Source organism: Sminthopsis crassicaudata, chromosome 3 (assembly GCF_048593235.1).
Source record: "Sminthopsis crassicaudata isolate SCR6 chromosome 3, ASM4859323v1, whole genome shotgun sequence".
In the NCBI taxonomy this organism is placed as follows: Eukaryota; Metazoa; Chordata; class Mammalia; order Dasyuromorphia; family Dasyuridae; genus Sminthopsis; species Sminthopsis crassicaudata.
This window is the reverse complement of record NC_133619.1, coordinates 91,244,346-91,266,238: the sequence shown is the minus strand read 5'-3', so window position 1 is coordinate 91,266,238 and position 21,893 is coordinate 91,244,346. Positions and strand designations below refer to the sequence as shown.

General features: G+C 33.0%; 1 long non-coding RNA gene across 1 annotated transcript in view; it reads right to left on the bottom strand.

Moving 5' to 3' along the window:
• LOC141564875 (uncharacterized) overlaps positions 1-16,805 on the bottom strand; it is a 116,373-nt gene extending 99,568 nt beyond the window's left edge. The window contains exon 1 of the long non-coding RNA XR_012488772.1: positions 16,758-16,805. This is a non-coding gene — a long non-coding RNA (uncharacterized LOC141564875). The remainder of the gene's footprint in view (positions 1-16,757) is intronic.
• Between the last annotated feature and the right edge of the window lie 5,088 nt (positions 16,806-21,893).

Genomic DNA, 21,893 nt, shown 5'->3' with positions numbered 1-21,893 from the left:
ATTCAAGTTTAAACAATGAGCAAGAAACACAAAAGAGCTAAGCCCACAGAATGCTATTCCTGCATGAAAAACAAAACACCAACTCCAGAGAGAGCAAAAATGTCAAAATGCCTATATGTGAAGCTGAAAAGGCAATATATATTAACCTTAAGTCCTAAAAATCCTCTTGGAAGAACACAAAAAAGGAATTTTAAAAACAAGTAAAAGAAGCAGATGAAAAATTAAAAAAAGAAATGAGAGCTGTGCAAGAGAATTATGAAAAAAGCCACTTATATAATCAATGTTATTCTATTCATCTCATAATTTTGAAATAAATAATTTGTTAAAATAATTGTTGTTTTGATAGGTAATATACATTAGCCTTAGAAATGAAAGGAAGTAAATACTCTTTTAACCTGCATTTAATTTACAGAATTATATGGTCATGATAACATTTTAAGAAAGTATTTTGGAAATATTACTTTCTTCATAGCAATATCTAGGGGAGAGATTGACAATGATAGAATTTATGAACAAATGAATTTGTTAGGATATTTATGAGTGTTAAACATGTGTTTTTATATTTGAGTGAGTGGCATTCCTTTAAGATATGCTCTCAATAAACTCAATGAGAACAAAACTCTTTTTGGTTATGCTTCATTATTCATGTTTTTTTAAGTATTTATTTTCTTCTTAACTTTGGAATATTATTCATGAAAATAATGTAGTCATCTATTCTGTCAATTCATCCAAGCTGCAAATGACTAAAAGGATACATATTAAAATAGATGCCTAAGAAATGGAAGAATTAACTTGTTATCATGAACCAGAAACTTGAACAACTCATTAGCAAAAATAATGGAAGAGAAATAGAATTGGACACCACAGGAATGCTTGAAATCATAAATTAACTAAACCCTAAAGAGAAAATAAATTGTTGAGAAAAAAATTTGTACAAAACTAAGTGGCATAGGAGAGCTCAATCATAATCTAAATACTGAGAGGCAAAGAAAAATAAAGGAGGTCCCTGTAGGGCTATAAAAATTCAGAATTTTCTAGTCAAGAAGGCAAAGCAGAGAAAGACAAGCTCTCCCAACAGTTTCCTCTAAACAACTAAAAAATAATATCTAGAATAGAAATTTGGAGTGGTAGAGTCAATAAGAACTCAGAGGAAAATATTCTTTCAGTCCAAGAAAAATAAGAAGGCAGAAATACAGATATATGAGGGAGGAGCTTGGCCTGGAACCCAAGTGAATGAAATACCAGTAATAGAACTAGGCGATAAAGACAGAAGCTTTGGGAGCCCTCACTACAGAGATAATAAGTGATCTTCTAACCACTTTGGAAGAGATTACAGTGTTAATGATGGATGCAGAATCATACATTGTTTTTCAGTTCTATACCCTATACCCATTCTGGGTCATAGTTAAAGGATATAAAAAATTGCTTTCTGTCAAGAGTGAGTAGAAACCTATAGGAGCAACCATTTGACATCTCCATTGCCTATAACCCTTTCTGGGTCGTAGGTAAATGGTTGAGGGGAACCTTTAAAGCAAGAACAAATGGAAGATCTGAGGAATAGTCCCCTTTTTGAAAGTCATCATTTTTTAAAGATCCCATATATCATATTTTAAAGAAATTATCAAGGAAAATTGCCCTGATAAACTAGAACCACAAGATAAAAAAGAAACCAAAAAAATCACTTTTCACCAACTCTAAGATATCTCAAAATGAGAATTTATATGAATGTTATACCCATATTCCTAAACTCCAAGGTCAAAGACAAAGTAATTCAAGCAGCAAGGAAACAAACTCTTAAATAGTGTGAAGCCACATTAAAGATATTTAGCAGCTATCATATTTAAAGAATGAATGATTTGTAATATGATATTCAAGAAAGCAAGCATACTAAGGTTTCTTTTTTTTTTTTTTTTTTTTTTTAATTTCCAGTTTTTTTTTTTTTAATTTTTTTTATTATATATATATATATATATATTTTATAATATTATCCCTTGTATTCATTTTTCCAAATTACCCCCCCTCCCTTATTCCCTCCCCCCGACGACAGGCAATACCATACATTTTACATGTGTTACAATATAGTCTAAGTACAATACATGTGTGTGAATATCATTTTCTTGTTGCACAATAAACATTAGAATACGAAGGTACATGCAACCTGGGCAGACAGATATTAGTGCTAACAATTTACATTCCCCTCCCAGTGTTTCTTCTCTGGGTGTAGCTACCTCTGTCCATCATTGATCAACTGGAAGTGAGTTGGATCTTCTTTATGTTGAAGATTTCCACTTCCATCAGAATACATCCTCATACAGTATCGTTGTTGAAGTATACAGTGATCTTCTGGTTCTGCTCATTTCACTCAGCATCAGTTGATTTAAGTCTCTCCAACTCTCTCTGTATTCCTCCTGCTGGTCATTTCTTACTGAGCAATAATATTCCATAACTTTCATATACCACAATTTACCCAACCATTCTCCAACTGATGGACATCCATTCATCTTCCAGTTTCTAGCTACAACAAAAAGAGCTGCCACAAACATTTTGGAACATATATGTCTCTTTCCGCTCTTTAGTATTTCTTTGGGATATAATCCCAGTAGTAGCGCTGCTGGGTCAAAGGGTATGCACAGTTTGATAACTTTTTGGGCATAATTCCAGATTGCTCTCCAGAATGGCTGGATTCTTTCACAACTCCACCAGCAATGTATTAGTGTCCCAATTTCCCCACATCCCCTCCAACATTTGTCATTATTTGTTCCTGTCATCTTAGCCAATCTGACAGGTGTGTAGTGGTATCTCAGAGTGGTCTTAATTTGCATTTCTCTGATCAGTAGTGATTTGGAACACTCTTTCATGTGAGTGGATATAGTTTCAATTTCTTCCTCTGAGAATTGTCTGTTCATATCCTTTGACCATTTATCAATTGGAGAATGGTTTGGCTTCTTATAAATTATGGTCAGTTCTCTATATATTTTGGAAATGAGACCTTTGTCAGAACCTTTGTTTTTAAAAATATTTTCCCAATTTGTTACTTCCCTTCTAATCTTGTTTGCATTAGTATTATTTGTACAGAAACTTTTTAGTTTGATGTAATCAAAATCTTCTATTTTGTGATCAATAATGATCTCTAGTTCTCCTCTGGTCATAAATTCCTTCCTCCTCCACAAGTCTGAGAGGTAGATTATCCTCTGTTCCTCTAATCTATTTATTATCTCCCTCTTTATGCCTAAATCATGGACCCATTTTGATCTTATCTTGGTATATGGTGTTAAGTGTGGATCCATATCTAATTTCTGCCATACTAATTTCCAGTTTTCCCAACAGTTTTTTCCGAATAATGAATTTTTATCCCTAATGTTGGAATCTTTGGGTTTGTCAAAGATTAGATTGCTATAGATGTACCCTTTTTTGTCCTTTGTATCTAATCTGTTCCACTGATCTACCGGTCTATTTCTTAGCCAATACCAAATGGTTTTGGTGACTGCTGCTATATAATATAGCTTTAGATCAGGTACACTTAGACCACCTTCCTCTGAGTTTTTTTTCATTAGTTCCCTTGCAATTCTTGACCTTTTATTCTTCCATATGAATTTTGTTGTTATTTTTTCTAGGTCATTAAAATAGTTTCTTGGGAGTCTGATTGGTATAGCACTAAATAAATAGATTAGTTTGGGGAGTATTGTCATCTTTATTATATTCGCTCGGCCTATCCAAGAGCACTGAATGTCTTTCCAATTATTTAAATCTGATTTTATTTTTGTGGCAAGTGTTTTGTAATTTTTCTCATATAATTCCTGACTTTTCTTTGGTAGATGGATTCCCAAATATTTTATACTCTCAACATTTGTTTGGAATGGAATTTCTCTTTGTATCTCTTGCTGTTGCATTTTGTTAGTGATATATAAAAATGCCGAGGATTTATGTGGATTTATTTTGTATCCTGCCACTTTGCTGAAATTTTGAATTATTTCTAGTAGCTTTTTAGCAGAGTCTTTGGGGTTCTCTAAGTATACCATCATGTCATCTGCAAAAAGTGATAGTTTAATTTCCTCATTTCCTACTCTAATTCCTTGAATCTCTTTCTCGGCTCTTATTGCCGAGGCTAGCGTTTCTAGTACTATACTGAATAGTAATGGTGATAGTGGGCAACCTTGTTTCACTCCTGATCTTACTGGGAAAGGTTGCAGTTTATTTCTATTGCATATTATGCTTACTGACGGTCTTAAATATATACTCCTGATTATTCTAAGGAATAATCCATTTATTCCTATACTCTCAAGAGTTTTTAGTAGGAATGGATGTTGGATTTTGTCAAATGCTTTTTCTGCATCTATTGAGATGATCATATGGTTCTTATTAATTTGATTATTAATATGGTCAATTATATTAATAGTTTTCCTAATATTAAACCAGCCCTGCATTCCTGGAATAAATCCTACTTGATCATAGTGTATTATCTTGGAGATGATTTTCTGAAGTCTTTTTGCTAATATCTTATTTAAGATTTTAGAATCAATATTCATTAAGGAGATTGGTCTATAATTTTCTTTCTCAGTTTTCGATCTACCAGGTTTAGGTATCAGTACCATGTCTGTGTCATAAAAGGAATTTGGTAGGACTCCTTCATCCCCTATTTTTTCAAATAATTTATATAACATTGGGGCTAATTGTTCTTTAAATGTTTGGTAGAATTCACATGTGAATCCATCTGGCCCTGGGGATTTTTTCCTGGGGAGTTGATTAATAGCTTGTTCTATTTCTTTTTCTGAAATGGGACTATTTAAGCAATTTATCTCCTCCTCTGTTAATCTAGGGAGCCTATATTTTTGGAGGAAGTCATCCATTTCACTTAAGTTATCAAATTTATTGGCATAAAGTTGGGCAAAGTAACTCCTTATTATTTCTCTAATTTCCTCTTCATTGGTGGAAAGATCCCCCTTTTCATTTGTAAGACTATCAATTTGATTTTCCTCTTTCTTTTTTTTGATCAAATTTACCAAAGGTTTATTTATTTTATTGGCTTTTTCATAAAACCAACTCTTGGTTTTATTTATTAATTCAATAGTTTTTTTACTTTCAATTTTATTGATTTCTCCTTTTAATTTTTGTATTTCGAGTTTAATTTTTGGTTGGGGGTTTATAATTTGGTCTTTTTCTAGCCTTTTAAGTTGTAAGCCCAATTCGTTAATCTTCTCTTTCTCAATTTTCTTCAAATAAGCCTCTAAAGATATAAAATTTCCCCTTATTACCGCTTTAGCTGCATCCCAAAGATTTTGATATGATGTCTCATCATTATCATTATCTTGGGTGAAATTGTTAATTGTTTCTATAATTTGCTCTTTCACCCAGTCATTCTTTAAGATGAGATTATTCAGTTTCCAATTACTTTTTGGTCTATTTACCCCTAACTTTTTACTGAAAGTAGCTTTTATTGCATTGTGATCTGAGAAGAAGGCATTTATTATTTCTGCCTTCCTACATTTAATTTTGAGATCTTTATGTCCTAGTATATGGTCAATTTTTGTATAGGATCCATGAACTGCTGAGAAGAAAGTATATTCCTTCCTATTGCCATTCAGTTTTCTCCAAAGGTCTATCATACCTAGTTTTTCTAATGTTCTATTTACTTTTTTAATTTCTTTCTTGTTTGTTTTGTGGTTTGATTTGTCTAAATCTGAGAGTGCAAGGTTGAGATCTCCCACTATTATAGTTTTACTGTCTATTTCTTCTTGCAGTTCTCTTAACTTTTCCTTTAGAAAGTTAGATGCTATACCACTTGGTGCATATATGTTTAGTATTGATATGGCTTCATTATTTATGCTACCTTTCAGCAGGATATAGTTTCCTTCCTTATCTTTTTTAACGAGATCTACTTCTGCTTTTGCTTGATCTGAGATAAGGATAGCTACCCCTGCTTTTTTGGCTTTACCTGAAGCATAATAGGCTCTGTTCCAACCTTTTACCTTTACACTGTATGTATCTCCCTGCTTTAAGTGTGTTTCCTGTAGGCAACATATTGTAGGGTTCTGCTTTTTGATCCAATCTACTATCCGTCTCCGTTTGATGGGATCGTTCATCCCATTTACATTTACAGTTAAAATTACTAATTCTGTATTTCCTGCCATCGTATTATCCCCAGATTATGCTTTTTTCCCTTGACCCCCCTGATCCCCCTCCCCGATATTTAATTTACAGACCCCCCTTGTGACGCGCAACCCTCCCTCTTTTTTTTTTTTTTTTTTTTTTTTTAGGATCCCTCCCCCCTCCCTCCAAGTCCCTTCACTTATTCCCCTTTTCCTTTTCCTTTTTCCTCTCCCCCCTTTTAATGAGGTGAGAGAAAATTCTCTGAAAAACAAATATGTTAATTATTTACTCTTTGAGCCTCTTCTGATGAGAGTAAGATTCACACAATGATTCTCCCCCTCACTAAGTTCCCTCAGATATGGTGTATTTTCTATGTCTCTTCCTGGGATGTAGTTTCCCTCTTTTTATCACTCCTTCCCCTTTTTCTGAACCGACCTCCTTCCCTTTACTACACCCCCCTTTTTTTCTTTTATATCAGTAAAATCAAATTATCCTTGAGTATTTTTTATATACCCACAACAGAGTTACAGTTCTCAAGGGTTCTGTGTACCTTTTTCTGTTTCTCTTCAGTCTTGTGGATGTAGATCAAATTTTTTGTTTAAGTCTGTTTTTTTTCTTAGAAACATATAGAATTCCTCTGTTTCATTGAATGACCATCTTCTTCCGTGGAAAAAGATGCTAAACTTAGCTGGGTAGTTCATTCTTGGTTGCAGTCCTTGATCTTTTGCCTTACGGAATATCAGGTTCCAGGCCCTTCTATCTTTTAATGTGGAGGCAGCCAGATCTTGGGTGACCCTTATTGTGGCACCTTGGTATTTAAATTGTTTTTTTCTAGCTGCTTGCAGGATTTTCTCCTTTGTGTGGTAATTCTGCAGCTTAGCCACAATATTCCGTGGTGTTCTTTTTTTAGGGTCTATTTCAGAAGGAGTTCGATGAATTCTTTCCACATCTACTTTCCCTTCTGTTTCTATTATCTCTGGACAGTTCTCTTTGATAATTTCCTGTAAAATAGAATCTAGGCTCTTTTTTTGGTCATAGTTTTCTGGAAGTCCAATGATCCGCAGATTATCTCTCCTAGATCTATTTTCCAGGTCTATAGATTTTCCCAGTAAGTATTTGACGTTGTTCTCCAGCTTCTCATTTTTTTTTGTTTTGTTTGACTGATTCTTGGGTTCTCTGTGAATCATTCATTTCTATTTGTTCCATCCTGACTTTTAAGGAGTTATTTTCTTCTTTCACAGTTTTTAGTTCTTTTTGTAAATGCCCAATTTCGTTTTTAAATGAATTATTTTGCTCTATTGAATTTTTTTCCATTTCCCTAATTTTTTTTTTTTGAGAATTGTTTTCTTTTTCCAATTCAGAAATTCTATTTTCTTGAGACTTTTTTATCTTTTCCAATTCAGAAATCCTACTTTCCTGTGTTTTTTTAACCTTTTCTAATTCACTAATTTTGTTTCCCTGCATCTCCTGTGAATTCTTTATTTTTTCCAACTCCAATTTCAGGACGTTGTTACTCTCTATCATAACTTCCCTTTCCTTGCCCCATTTTTCTTCGATCTCCCTCAATTTCTTAAGAGCTTCTTCTAGGAGAGAGTTATGTGATGGGGGGCAGGAATCGTTCCCCTTTAGGTTGTTATCTTCTGAATCTTTGCTGTTAACTTCCTCGGGGTTGGGTACCCGCTCTTTCTCTGTATAGAAGGAATCTATAGTTTTTCTAGCTTTTTTGCTCATACTTAAAAAATGTTTTGGGGTCTGTCCCTGGGGTAGGAAATTATTTACTTCTTTACCAGCTTCCTCCCAGACAGGATGGATGCAGCGGCTCCTGAGCCTGAGCTAAGAGAGAGCTCTGGGAGAGAGTTCCCCACCCCCTCCCTGGAAGCGCCTCAGAGGTGATTAGCACTGCTGTGCTTTGAGGGCGTAGAATAGTGAAGACAGCAAGAAGCTCAGCCTATGTGTCCGGGTGGGGAGTGGATGTCTGCAGCAGGTGACTTGAGAAGCCCCTGCGCTCAAACTGGAAGTGTCTGCCAGAAACCACGGTCCCTAGTTCAAAGGTTCCGCTTCTCTGGGACTTCCTGGAGCTGAGTTCCACTCCCTCCAGCTAAGCTAGGCAGTGTGTGTTGCCTTGGGCCGTATCCACCCACTTGTCAGTCTCTTAACTATTCTCAGGAGGTAGCTGAGGCCACACCCCCTGGTGCCGATTCTCTGCCGAGTCACCCCCAGGGTGGGGGGGGGGGGGAAATCTAATCTGAGTTTTAAAATATTTTGGCTTTCTCTTCTGAACTGCTAAATAATTAGCAGAGAAGAGCTAACAGCCTGTGCCAGATTCCTTTACCTCAGTGGCTTCTCTGATCCCAGAGCCCCTCCCAGCGCAATGGGCGCAGTGTGCCCCTACCCCACCGTCTGTGCTGGTCTTTCTTATTCCTCCCCTGAGAACTGACCTTTCCTGTTGAAACTCCAGATTCTCTTCAGCTGGTAAGTCGTGCTTCCAGTCCTTGTGGTATCTATCAGTCCTGAGCTAATTTTGAGACTTAATTTATCTAATTGGTTGTGAGGGAGTGAGGATGTTCACTGAGTAGTGTGTTTCTTCTCCGCCATCTTGACTCCGCCCGCATACTAAGGTTTCAACCAAGAACAAAGTCTGTAGAAAAATTAAGTATAATACTTCAAAGGAAAAATGAATTTTTAATAAAACATAAAAACTTCATGCATTCCTAATGAAAATATGAATGAAATAGAAAATTTTACAATCAAATACAAAAACTCAAGAAAAACATAAAAAGGGTAAAATGAAAAAAGGAAGCATAAGGGATTCAATAAGGTTAAATTGTTGATATATTTTAATTTGTTTTATTTGAAAACACAGAGTAAGAAAAAAAAAAGCAAAACAGAAAAGGAATACAAAACAAAATAAAGTAAAGCAAAAGAGAATATTGCCATATACCAAGTAGCATATCAGGGAGGATAACAACGAATTACCAGATTGAGAAAAAAAATATATTATATATGTGTGTGTGTGTATGTATATGTATATATGTATATATGCAAAGAAGAAATTGCATTCATGAATTTCCATCTTTACGTCCTTGTAAATTCTTCAATATTTTTCTGCTGTGCACCTTATTTTCTTTATTCCTTTTTCCCATTTCATCCTCCCTCACCCCCAAACAAGCTACACTTAAATATAAAGATATATTTATGTAGATATATACATACATATACCCCCACACACACATCTTTCCTATCCCTGCTTATTCTTTAATTAAATTTTGCTCCATAAGTTGCCTTCCTATTACTTAACCTCCCCCCATCCAAGTATCCGTCCCTTATCTTCTTCCTTCACCCTTTGCTTCCCCATCCACCCTTCCTTCCCTTTATTTCTTTATAGATTTTGGAGGATGCTTTACCCTTCATTATATATGTATGTGTGTGTGTACATATACACACACATACATAAATATGTTGTGTTGCCTATTTAACCCATTCCTGATGAAAGTAGGTTTTCAGAACTATGATGCCTTTTCCCCCTCAATTGCCTCTGTGTCTATTCTCTCTATACCTCATTTATATGACATTATTATTTTTTCCTTAATTGTACCAATCTATTTTTAAGATACCATATTATTGATGTGAATCTTAAACACATACTATACACTTCCCATGGAAAAAAGAAACATGAATAATTTGTCTATATCTAAACATTTTGTCCATATCTAATTCCTTAATTTTTTCTGATCTTTGTTTTGGCTTTTATATGTTAACATTTCTTGTAAATTCAGGTTTGGTTGATAGAAAGTCCTGAAAATCTGCAAGCTCATTGAATGTCCAGTTTTTATTCTTGTTCAAAATTATAGGTAATGTTGCTATTCATAATTTTTGGTCACAAACCTAGTTATGCTACTGATTATTTTAAGGAAAACTATTTTTTCCCATGCTTTCTAGTTTTTTAAGTAGGAATGGGTATTGGATTTTGTCAGTTTTTTTCTGGATTTATTGAGATAATCATATGATTTTTGTTAGTTTGGTTATTGATATAGTCAAATATGCATAGTTTTCCTAATATTGAACCAGGCCTACATTACTGGTATAAATCCTACTTATTCATGGCATATTATCCTGGAGATGACTTGATGTAATCTCTTTGCTAATAGTTTAAGATTTTTGCATAAATATTCATTTTTCAATTGGTTTGCATAGCACTGGAATTAATAATTCTTTGAATATTTGGTAGAATTCAAATGTAAATCCATCTGACCCTGAAGATTTTTTTAGGGAGTTGATCAATAGCTTATTCATTTTTTTTTTTCCTGCCAGTAATAGTCAAATTCATTAGAACAATGGACAGTTTTACAATTTGGCAGTTGGTAGATACCAACAAATTGTAAACCGTGGATATGATTTAAAATAAAGAAATTATCCAACTCTTTGCTTCAAAACCTGGTATGAATTTCCAAAGATAAGATGCCATTTATCCAATACTTAAAGGTTTACAAAGGGTTACCTTACAATCATGAGTGGTGTGTAAGTATATATGTATTAGAAAAATTAAGAAATATGTATTAAGTTATATTAGATATTTATGTAAAAAGATATATATATATATATATATATATACACACACACACACACACACACACACACATATATATATATATGTGTGTGTTTTACATGCACACACACTAACACAACCACACATATATGTATGAAGTACATAGTTAATCCAACTATGTGTAAGTGTTTATAGTGACTATGTCAACTTTTATTGGTAGTTTGAACTTCAAAGCTTATTTTTCTTTGCCAATGAAGCCTTTTCTGCACCTTGGAACTTTTGATAATTTCCTGTGCTAGAAACTGGAAAATGAATGGATGCCCATCAATTGGGGAATGGTGGGGTAAATTATGGTATATGAATATTATGGAATATTATTGTTCTGTAAGAAATGATCAGCAGGATGATTTCAGAAAGGCCTGGAGAGACTTACATGAACTGATGCTGAGTGAAATGAGCAGAACCAGGAGATCATTATATACTTCAACAAAGATACTGTATGAGGATGTATTCTGATGGAAGTGGATATCTTCAATAAAGAGAAGATTTAACTCAGATCCAATTGATCAGTGATGGACAGAATCAGCTACACCCACCAATGAGAAGGAAATTAGAGTAATAATTACTAGTTATTTTGCCCAACTATATATATCAATAAATCTGATAATCTAAGTGAAATGGAGGAATATTTATAAGTATATAGAGATTGTCCAGATTAATAGAAAAGGAAATAAATTACATAAATAGTCCATTTTAGAAAAAGAAATATGTTTAGAAATGCTGAAGCACTGATGGCATCATCAGCTTACTTTTCTGGGGTTTTTTCTTTAATTTTAGATTTTAAAATGTCAAATACATCAAGATTTTAGCCACTGGTGTTTACTGGTATTGGATGAGACAAGCTTCTCTGTGAAGGTAAATATATCTGATATTCTCTCTTTCAGCAAAATCTGATGAAAGTAAGATTCATACAGTGCTCTCCCCATTCCCTTATTTCCTTCAATTGTAATAGGTCCTTTTTATCTCTTCATGAAATGTAATTTGCCAACTTGGGTCTTTTCAACAATGAAATGATTCAAGACAATCCCAATAAACTAATGAGAGAAAGAGCCAGTTTGATCCAGAAAGAGAACTATGAATAATGAATGTAGATCAAAAATATTTTCACCTTTTATTGGTGGTGTTTTTATTTCTTTGCTTGTTATTGTTTTGCCTTTCTCATTTTTTCCCTTTTGATCTGAGGAATATGAATATATTTTGTGGAAAATTTCATGTTTCACTTATATTGATTTATTTGCTCTCTAGGGGTTGATGAGGAAGGAAGGGAAGGAGAAAAAATTTGAAAAATTTTCAAAGGTAAATATTAAAAATATCTTTGATTATATTTGGAAAAAAACTTATTTAAAGAAAATGTAAGTTACATTGCTTAGTTAGATGCTTTTAAAAAGGACAGTCTATGTGAAATCAAAGGAAATTTACAAAATATAAACAATATCTAATTCTATTAAAAAAAAAACCTAAAAATCCTTTCTTAAAACAATAATTATAAAGGGCTGAAACTCTGAAAAGGGTGTTCTTGAATCAGACAACTGAGCACTTCAGGCTAATTACCTATTCCATGTGAGACAATGATTCTCTTAGCATATGTTTTGGATAAATGGCCCTTCTCACTGTTTGGTGTTTTCTGAATGTTTGGTGTTAAGATAATCATAGATAAGTATTAGAGGGCAGGGTGAGAGAGGGGCTAGAGAGTGACTTTGGGGCAGGACAAGGAGAAGAGAAGTTGGTGACTTTGGACTCCAGAATTCAGGATACATCTTTGGTGAGCCTTGTGGCATTTCATCTATCTCCTTCATTTCTCCCCCCTAAAGACCAAGGACTTTTACTTATCTTAACTCTGGCTGATCCTGAGACCTCCAGGGAGCTAGTCCGAACTTCACAAATAATTAATATTTATTTAAAATCAAGAGCAAATATTATATATATAATTATATATATATAAAATTGAAGTTTTCCTAATAAGAACATGAATGAAGCTATGATTTCCTTTATGAGTGTTATATTTCAATATTTTATTATAGCAATAGCATAATATTGCTATAGCAATAAGATGATAAAAGCAAATTGAAGGAATAAAAATTGGCAATGAGGAAACAAAAGAATAATTCCTTGATTTTGTTATAATGGTATAATTAGACAACCCTAGAAAATCAACTCAAAAATTAGTTAAAACAATTACCAACTTCCACAAAGTTAGAGACTATATTTATATACATTAGCAAAGAAACAAACCACCAAAAAATTTTAACTACTAAGTATTTAAAATAGTTAAAAATCTACCTTCCAATCAAACCTAAGAATTATATGAACATGAATGTAATATCCTTTTTTTTTACACTGATAGACAAAGCTAAACAATTGGAACAATAACAATTGCTTAGAGGTTTATTATGTCAATGTAAATAAAAAATGACAGGAAGTTAATTTACTTATTCCGTGCCAAGCAAATTGCAAAAGAACTAATTTATCAAGCTAGAAATATAGGAACAAAATTAATCTATAATAAAACAGGTCAAAATATCAAGTGAATGAACTGGAGAAAAATGAAGGAAACTGGTCTACAAGTTCCAGATTTCAAAGTAGATTATAAAGTAATAATTATCAAAACAATCTGATCTCAACAAGAAATAGAATGATGCATTGGTGGAATGCATAAAGTAATAAATGATCACAATTATGTAGTGTTTAATTAACCCAAAGATTCAAGCTTTTGCCCTAAAATTTTAATATTTGACTAAATTTGCTAGGTAAACTGGGAAGCATTTTGGTAGAAAATAGGCTAGACCAATACCTTACAACATATATCAAGATAGGATTAAAATGAGGAAATACTTTTAGAAATAAGAGGTGATATCATAAGCAAAATAGCAGAACATGGGAAAATATATTTATCTGATTGATGGAAAAAAGGAAACTTTATAGCCAAACAAGAGGTAAAGATTAAGGAAAGTAAAATACATAATAATGATTATATGAAATTAACAAACTTTTGCACAAAATGTATAGTGAAATTTAGAAGGAAAAAAAATTGTATGAAGTTTCCCTGATAAAGGACTTGTTTCCCATATACAAACTAAGTTAAATTTATAAATAAATAAATAGAACAATAGATAGATAGATAAATATATAAATAGATAAGAACCATTCCTTAATTGATAAGTGATCAAAGGATATGAACTGACAGTTTTCAGAAGTAATTGAAACTATCAATAATTAGCAAAAAATCTATAAATTATAACTGGTTAGAGAAATGCAAATTAAAACAACTCTGAGATACTACCTCACTCATATTAGATTGACTAATATTATAGAAAAAAGAAAATTATAAATACAGGAGAAAAATGCATTGTTGTTGGATCCGTGAACTAATTTTACCATTCGGGATTACAATTTGGAATCAGACTCAAAGGACTATAAAATTATAGTCCAAATTGTAGCTCCAAAATAGCACTAATAAGTCTGTATTCCAAATGGATCATAGAAAAGAGAAAACCTACTTATTTGCTCAAAAGTATTTGTAGTAGCCATTTTAATGGTGACAAAGAATTAGACAAAGGGAAGGGATAACTATATGGCACAATAAATAAAGCTTTGGGCCTGGGGTTAGGAGGACATGAGTTCAAATTATGTCTCAGACACTTGACGTTTACTAGATAGTAACTACTAGTGACACCCTGAACAAGTCACTTAACCCACCAAAAAAAAAAAAAAAAAAAAAAAAAAAAAAAAGTGGATGTCCATCAATTGGTGAATGGCTAAGTTGTGGTACATATGATTGTGATGAGATACTATTGTGCTATAAGAAAGTATGAGTAGGATTAGTTTAGAAAAATCCAAGTGAAGTGAGAAGAGCCAGGAAAATAATGTATACAGTAATGGAAACAGTGTAATTATAATAATACAACTGTAAAAGATATAACTATTTTGACCAAGACAACAATCCAAAATATTTTTTTAAAAGTCATTATTTAAAAATACTATCCAAATCCAGTGGAGAAATGATGAATTCTGAAGGCAGCTTCAAAAATACTTTATTGAAGGGTTGTTTTGTATTTGTTTTTGTTTTGTTTTGTTTTGTTTTTTAATGAGACAATAGGGGTTAAGTGATTTTCCCAGGGTCTGAGACCAAATTTGAACTCAGGTCCTCCCTACTTCAGGGTTGGGGCTCTATCCACTGCACCACCTCTCTCTCTGCCTCTTAAAGATTCTTTTTTTTTAAATAGTGTTTGACTTTTCCAAATACATGCAACGTTAGTTTCAACATTCATGCCTGCAAAACCTTGTGTTCTAAATTTTTCTCCCTTTTCCCCTCTCCTTCTGCCCTAGACAACAATATAAGTTAAACATGTACAACTTTGAAGAATACATTAAAAAATAAAACTTTATTCTTTTTCCTTATTTTTTGAATGTTTTCTTTTGCAACATGCTTGTATGAAAATATATTTAATGTAATTTTAATGCAAAATAAAAAAAACAAAAGATGAAAAATTATAGGATATAGAAAAATAGTCAATCTGTTACTATATTAAGAAACACATTTCATTAAACACTTGTAAAATTTTCATTTAAATCATTTTTAAAATTTTACTTTGTTACATAGTTCATAATCACAGTAAAATATTTTTGACATTTTTATTTTTCTTTTTAATTCTGAATAATCAATTCTCCCTTCCAATCCTCCCACTTTGAGAAGATAAAAATAAATTTAAAAAAACAATATAAATGAAAATTCCACAAGTGTTTAATGAAATGTGAGCTTCTTAATATAGTAACAGATTGACTATTTTTCTGTATCCTATAATTTTGCATCTGCATGTATTGAAGTTATAATGATAACAAAGATTAATGTAATTTTTAGAGGATTACATGATAAAAAGTTCACAGGTCAACTGAATGCATTTTTTGGTCTACTGCTTTGATTCTGTTGGCAATTCTTTTCCTTTCAGCATTATTTATTCCGTCTGTTTAGTTTGCTTTACAGGCTCGTGGCAGCATTCACAGGGTAGACCTATTGAACCAAGCCATAATAGATGTAATACATCAATACATTTGAGCTGAGCAGCTTTAATTAGACTTTCCTGGTCATTTCATCAATTCACTTGAGTACCACTGGGAATTGGATAACACCAGGCCTCCTGTAGAGCATGAGAATTACAGCACTCCAGTAGGGCTTTGCCTATCACATCACAAGGTTAGAGACTCAGAATTAATTCACATAGCTAAGTGCCCTGAGCCCATCCCATAAATTTACCCTTATAGTAATATCTCTGAAATCCTCAAAGCTTATAAACAAGTGCCCATTCTAAAACTTCACACACAAACACACACACACACACACACATATTCTTCAACTTTTCAATAGGAAAATGAAGAGGCACCTTGTTAGCTCTGAAAAATACAGATCATTAGGCTGCCATAACTACAACAGATTTTTCTTTTTTTTTCTTTTTTCTTTATTTCTTTATTTCTTTTTTAATTAATTTTATAACTATAACATTTTTTGACAGTACATATACATAGGTAATTTTTTTTTTTTACAACATTATCCCTTGTACTCCCTTCTGTTCCGAATTTTTCCCTCCTTCCCTCCACCCCCTCCCCTAGATGGCAGGCATTCCCATAAATATTAAATATCTTATAGTATATCCTAGGTACAATATATACGTGCAGAACCGGATTTTGTTGTTGTACAACAGGTTTTTAGAAGCAAATGAAAATGACAAAAATATATTATGATGAAAAATTCTTATCATACAATTTCAGAACTGCAAAAATAGATGTGGATTATAACATGAAGCCCAGATCTATTTGTCACTTGGCATCAGAAAAAATAAACAAAACAAATACAAAAAAGTGCTTGAAACTATTAATGGGGACACACTTGGCAAATGAATATGATAGTAGGGCAAAATCAGCTAAGCTTGTAAAATACTGGGCTAATTAAGTTATGAGACTTAATCTTCTATGTTTATAAGTGAGGCACTCTCTTGATATATGTACACAATTAAGGAGGAGGGGAGGTAGTATAACTGACAAATCATTAAATGATAGATAAAATGCCTACCTTTGTGGTTATTATCATGGCATAGGCACAAAGCAATAGAACAGGAATGGCAATAATATGTATGAGTTGCTAGGCAAAAAAGGAATGATTCTGTATTTAGAATTAAGAAAAATTTGAGTTCAGATTTTTCTGTTGACAAAAGGTCAAGAATTTCAAGGGAACTAATGAAAAAAAAAATCAAATGAAGGTGACCTAGGTGTACCAAATGTAAAATTATATTATAAAGCAGCAGTTACCAAAACCATTTGGTATTGGTTAAGAAAAAGACTAGTTGATCAATGGGATAGGTTAGGTCCAAAGGACAAAATAATCAATAACTCTAATAACCTAGTGTTCGACAAACCCAAGGACCCCAGCCTTTGGGATAAGAACTCAATGTTTGACAAAACTGGGAAAATTGGAAATTAATATGGCAGAAACTAGGCATTGACCCACACTTAACACCATACACCAAATTCAGGTCAAAATGGGTTCATGACCTAGAAATAAAGAATGCGATTATAAACAAATTAGAGGAACAAGGGATAGTTTAAATCTCAGACCTGTGGAAGAAGAATGAATTTATGTCCAAAGAAGGATTAGAGATCATTATTGATCACAAAGTAGAAAACTTTGATTATATCAAATTGAAAAGATTTTGTACAAACAAAACTAATGCAGATAAGATTAGAAGGGAAACAATAACCTGGGAAAACATTTTTACAGTCAAAGGTTCCAATAAAGGCCTCATTTCTAAAATATATAGGGAATTGACTCTAATTTATAATCAAGCCATTTTCCGATTGATAAATGGTCAAAGGATATGAACAGACAATTCTCAGATGAAGAAATTGAAACTATTTCTAGTCATATGAAAAGATGCTCCAAGTCATTACTAATCAGAGGAATGCAAATTAAAACAACTCTGAGATACCATGTTCATATGATTTCTTTTATATTTCATCCTTCTCGTGTTCATAGTCTTTATCACTTCCTCCTACAACTTTATTTCTCTGTCTTTTGCCCTCTGTTTCTGTCTGTCTCTTATAATACCTATCTTTCATATCTTTCTCTCTCTGTCACTGCCTCTGTCACCAAGCTTGTTTGTTGATTTCTCTCTCTCCTCTCTCTCTATTTCTCTTTCTTTCTTTGGATCTGTCTCTTATTTCTCTTCTGTCTCTCTTCTTCTCTCATCTCTCTTCTTCTCTCATCACTCTCTCTTCTCTCTGTCTCTCTCATTTCGATGGATTAAAGCAAATAAAGAACAGGAAGAAATACTGTAAACTGCCCCAAATATGTGCTTGCATTTTGATATATTCAAGATCTTAAAAATGAAATCATCAACTTAGAAAGTACCTCTGCTCCATCAGTATCATACTGAGTCCTCATTCAAAACCCTAACAATAAATTCATATTTAACAACCTATGGTCTGAATCATGGTATAGGGGAAAGAACATTAAATTGAAAGGCAGAAATAATGGGTTCAAAACCTAGCTCTCCTACTTATGTAGTATAAGAGAAAGAGAGTTGGTATGAGGCCAGGAAGGTATGTATTGAAATTCAGTCTCTGACACATCCTAGCAGCATGATTCTTGGCAAGTCATTTATATTCCCTGAATTGAAGCTTCTTTATTTCTAAAATGAAAAGATTGTAAAACATGATATCTCAGTTTCTTTCCACCATAGAGATTTTAAATCTTGAATAATGAACTTTTTGTTTGTCTCATACTTTGACAATCATATTTCAATATAGTTGGTTTCCATTATAATAATTTAATTTACATATATAAAACATTATTCTGAATGATGTTCATAGGTATCACCAGACTGCCAAGGAGCTATATGATTCAAAAAGTTTAAGAAGCTCTATTATAGAATTTTTTCTAGAGATCTATGAACTTCTGGTTCTGAAATCTTCTATAATATTCATCTCGGGGCTTTTGTGATTCTATCAAAACAAAATTCAAGCATTTTGCTTCTAATATTTAAGCAATAATCACCAAGGATCATTGATTCATTCTCAGATTTATTGACTACTTCATGACACTTGTTTTTCAATTCTTTCATGCTAATTAAGTATTATTATTATTATTAATAGATTCTATGCAATCCAGTATCCATATTTCTAGAAACTATGCTATCGGTTCACATGCAATTAATTTACTTAGTTTTGAAACTTTTGTTCTGGGATGATGTGTCCTCATTGTTGTGATTCAGTTCAGTGTACATTCAGAACATTTAGCCAACCTCAGAGAAATGGAAATCCACATCCCACACAGCTATTCAATTTAGTCATCTCCCCTTCCCAGACCAATTCTCCACCTATTTCTTTGGACACAATCATCAACCAACCCTCCCATTGTTTTTAGAAATATCATGTCAATATTGTCCTACTTATTAACTTATGATAGTGGTTACTTACCAGAATAAAACTTTCTTCTCTTGGCCACTGCTCTCCATATGCAATTTATCTCCTTAACATTAAGTCTCTTAAAGGAAAGGACTGTTCTCATATAACAATATCTATTTTTAATTTCCATCCCAAGCATTTAGTATTTTACCTGGCACAAATAGACAAAATGTTTTCATTCATTTATTTGCTCTGCATTCTTTCCCAAATAAAACTGCATGACTTAAAAGAGGTAATATAATCCGCAAAGTACATACTATACTGCTAAAGTGACTACTGAAACTCAGAAAAAAAAAAACACACAAATATTGATATGATTTTAAGTACAATAATAATGCATTATATTTATCTTAAGTTGACACTCTATTCTTTCACTCTACTCTAAAATCCTCAAGAGAAATACCATGCATTTTTCTGCTTGTAGTACAAACTAAAGAAAAAATTTATCAAGTGTTTATTATTTTATTTTTCTTAAGTACTTTGGGTTTCTAAAGAACTTTACCTGTGACAGTCCTAAAAAAAATTGGTAGTGTAAGTAAAATTATCTTCCCTTTACAGATGAGAAACCTAAGACATAGAGATTATATATGACTTCTCTATATCATGATGCTATGAAATATGAGAATCAGGGTCTTCTGATACCTAGAATGCTGCTCTTCCCACTCCACCATGCCATACTCTATTTTTTCTTTCATTGCTATCATTTTATCATCTATATCTATCTATCTATCTATCTATCTATCTATCTATCTATCTATCTATCTATCATCTGCCTATTCAATAGGAAATCAGACTATAGTAATTGGAAATATTTTCCAAAAGTTTAAACAAAGTTCATCTTTTCTTGAATTGAATTTTGCCAACTATCATGCTGAGCCTCTCTTTCTGGACCTGGAATATCATTGAAATCTAAATATAAAGTACTGTGCAATTGAGAGTGGTCACATGACAGATATTTATGGTATAAGATTGGTATCCTGTGGTGCTTATGACTTTTTCAAAAGCTGTTTACTTTCCAATGCACAAAGAAGCTATTTTGTCTTCTTAAATAGAACATTATCTTTTGAAAATGGCTCAGAGTTCATTGGGGAGGAGGGAAGATAAAATTCATAAACTTTAAATAATGACAGTTATTCATGAAATAATAAGGCAAGGATGAAACTTACAACCCAATCTTGTTAAAAGTGGAACATATGAGCTACTTCTCTTTCTTCTGCCGCCTCCTCCTCCTTCTTTCTCTTTTTCTTCCCCCTCCATATCTTGTCTTTTTCCTCCCCACCTTAGACAGTGCTTCTTCTTTCCCCTTCTCTTTGTTATATTTAAAGGGCCTTCCCTACTTCCAAGAATTCAATGCCTCTATCCCATAGTCTTTCAATTCCCCCATCATCTTTGAATGACCTTCCCTTCCCATCCCAGCAATTCCCAATGTACCCGCTTATCCTAGCCAAGACTTTTAGCAATGTTCCATTTTAACTTTCTATGCCAGCTCCCTTGAATGACCTATTTTATTAAACCCTCCACACCTCTGTTCTTAATGACTCCTTCCCCACCCAAAGATATTTTCCCTCTAGGAATCAGACTTCTGCCCTCAACATTTTTTTTTCTTCTGTAGAATTTCACCATTTGTTCCTTTTCCTTACACAGATTTCTAATGAAAAGCCTTCCATTCTCCCATCCCACTATTTCCCTCTACAATCTAATATCTCACAAGCATCCCTTCAATGACTTCTTAAAAGAAATTCTCATATTTATCCTGGTAGCACTTTAGTTTACAAAGAGACTTGGAGTCAAAAAATCCAGGATTTCTAAGCACAGCTCTCTTCATTGTGTAACAGTAGGTGCTGACCAATATTTGAATGCCCACACTGTATTATACCACATTATCTCTCTCTTTGGCTTGCCTAGATCTGGATGTTCTTCTGCCATCTTCCCATATTTGCATATTTAGGTAGAAAGTGCCAGTTTTCAATATCACTCACATGGGAATTTCCATCTTTTCTATCTTCCTATTTCCCTTTGTGGAACTAATTTCTAGATCTCTTGAAAATCCTGAATTTTCTGAATCATTTGATTACTCCTGTGCATGGATGTATTCTGGGCCCTCAATGGAAACTCTTCACTAGAAAGTGGAAATAGCAATGACATTATCCGTGTATTTTAATATCTAGTTGTACTGGGTATGTAGAGCCACTGAAAATTTTATAAATATTCACCATAACAGCACTAATAAAAGGAAAATTGTACCAGAATACTACCATTTTGATTTGAAATAGAAACTTTATTTCTGGACAACTGCCCCTAATGAGGTTTGTTGTTTGATTTGCTTTTTTTGATATTTTCCTTTATAGTGAATTTCAAATAAGCTTGCTAGATTGCCAGCCTGTTCATGAGTAAGCTGCACAGAGTCAGACCACCATTCAGTGACCTGTACGACTGAAATTTTGATGGAAATAAAACTATGTTATTTCAACCAGAACTTTCTGTTGATTACACAAGTCACACCCAACAACACAGCATGGAAGATTATAAGAGATTGCTTCGACTTTTAGAATTTATCTACTTAGTCTTGGGTGGAAAATAAACTCTAAAATATCTGTAACCTCTTCATTTTTCCTTGTTGCCTCATTCATTGTAGAAGTGTGAAAAGTGTGCCAAAATTGATGTATCTTTAAAAATGTATATTCCATAAGCAGCAATTTTTAAAATTGCCCTTAAAAGCAATGGGATTTTATTTATATATAAAAGA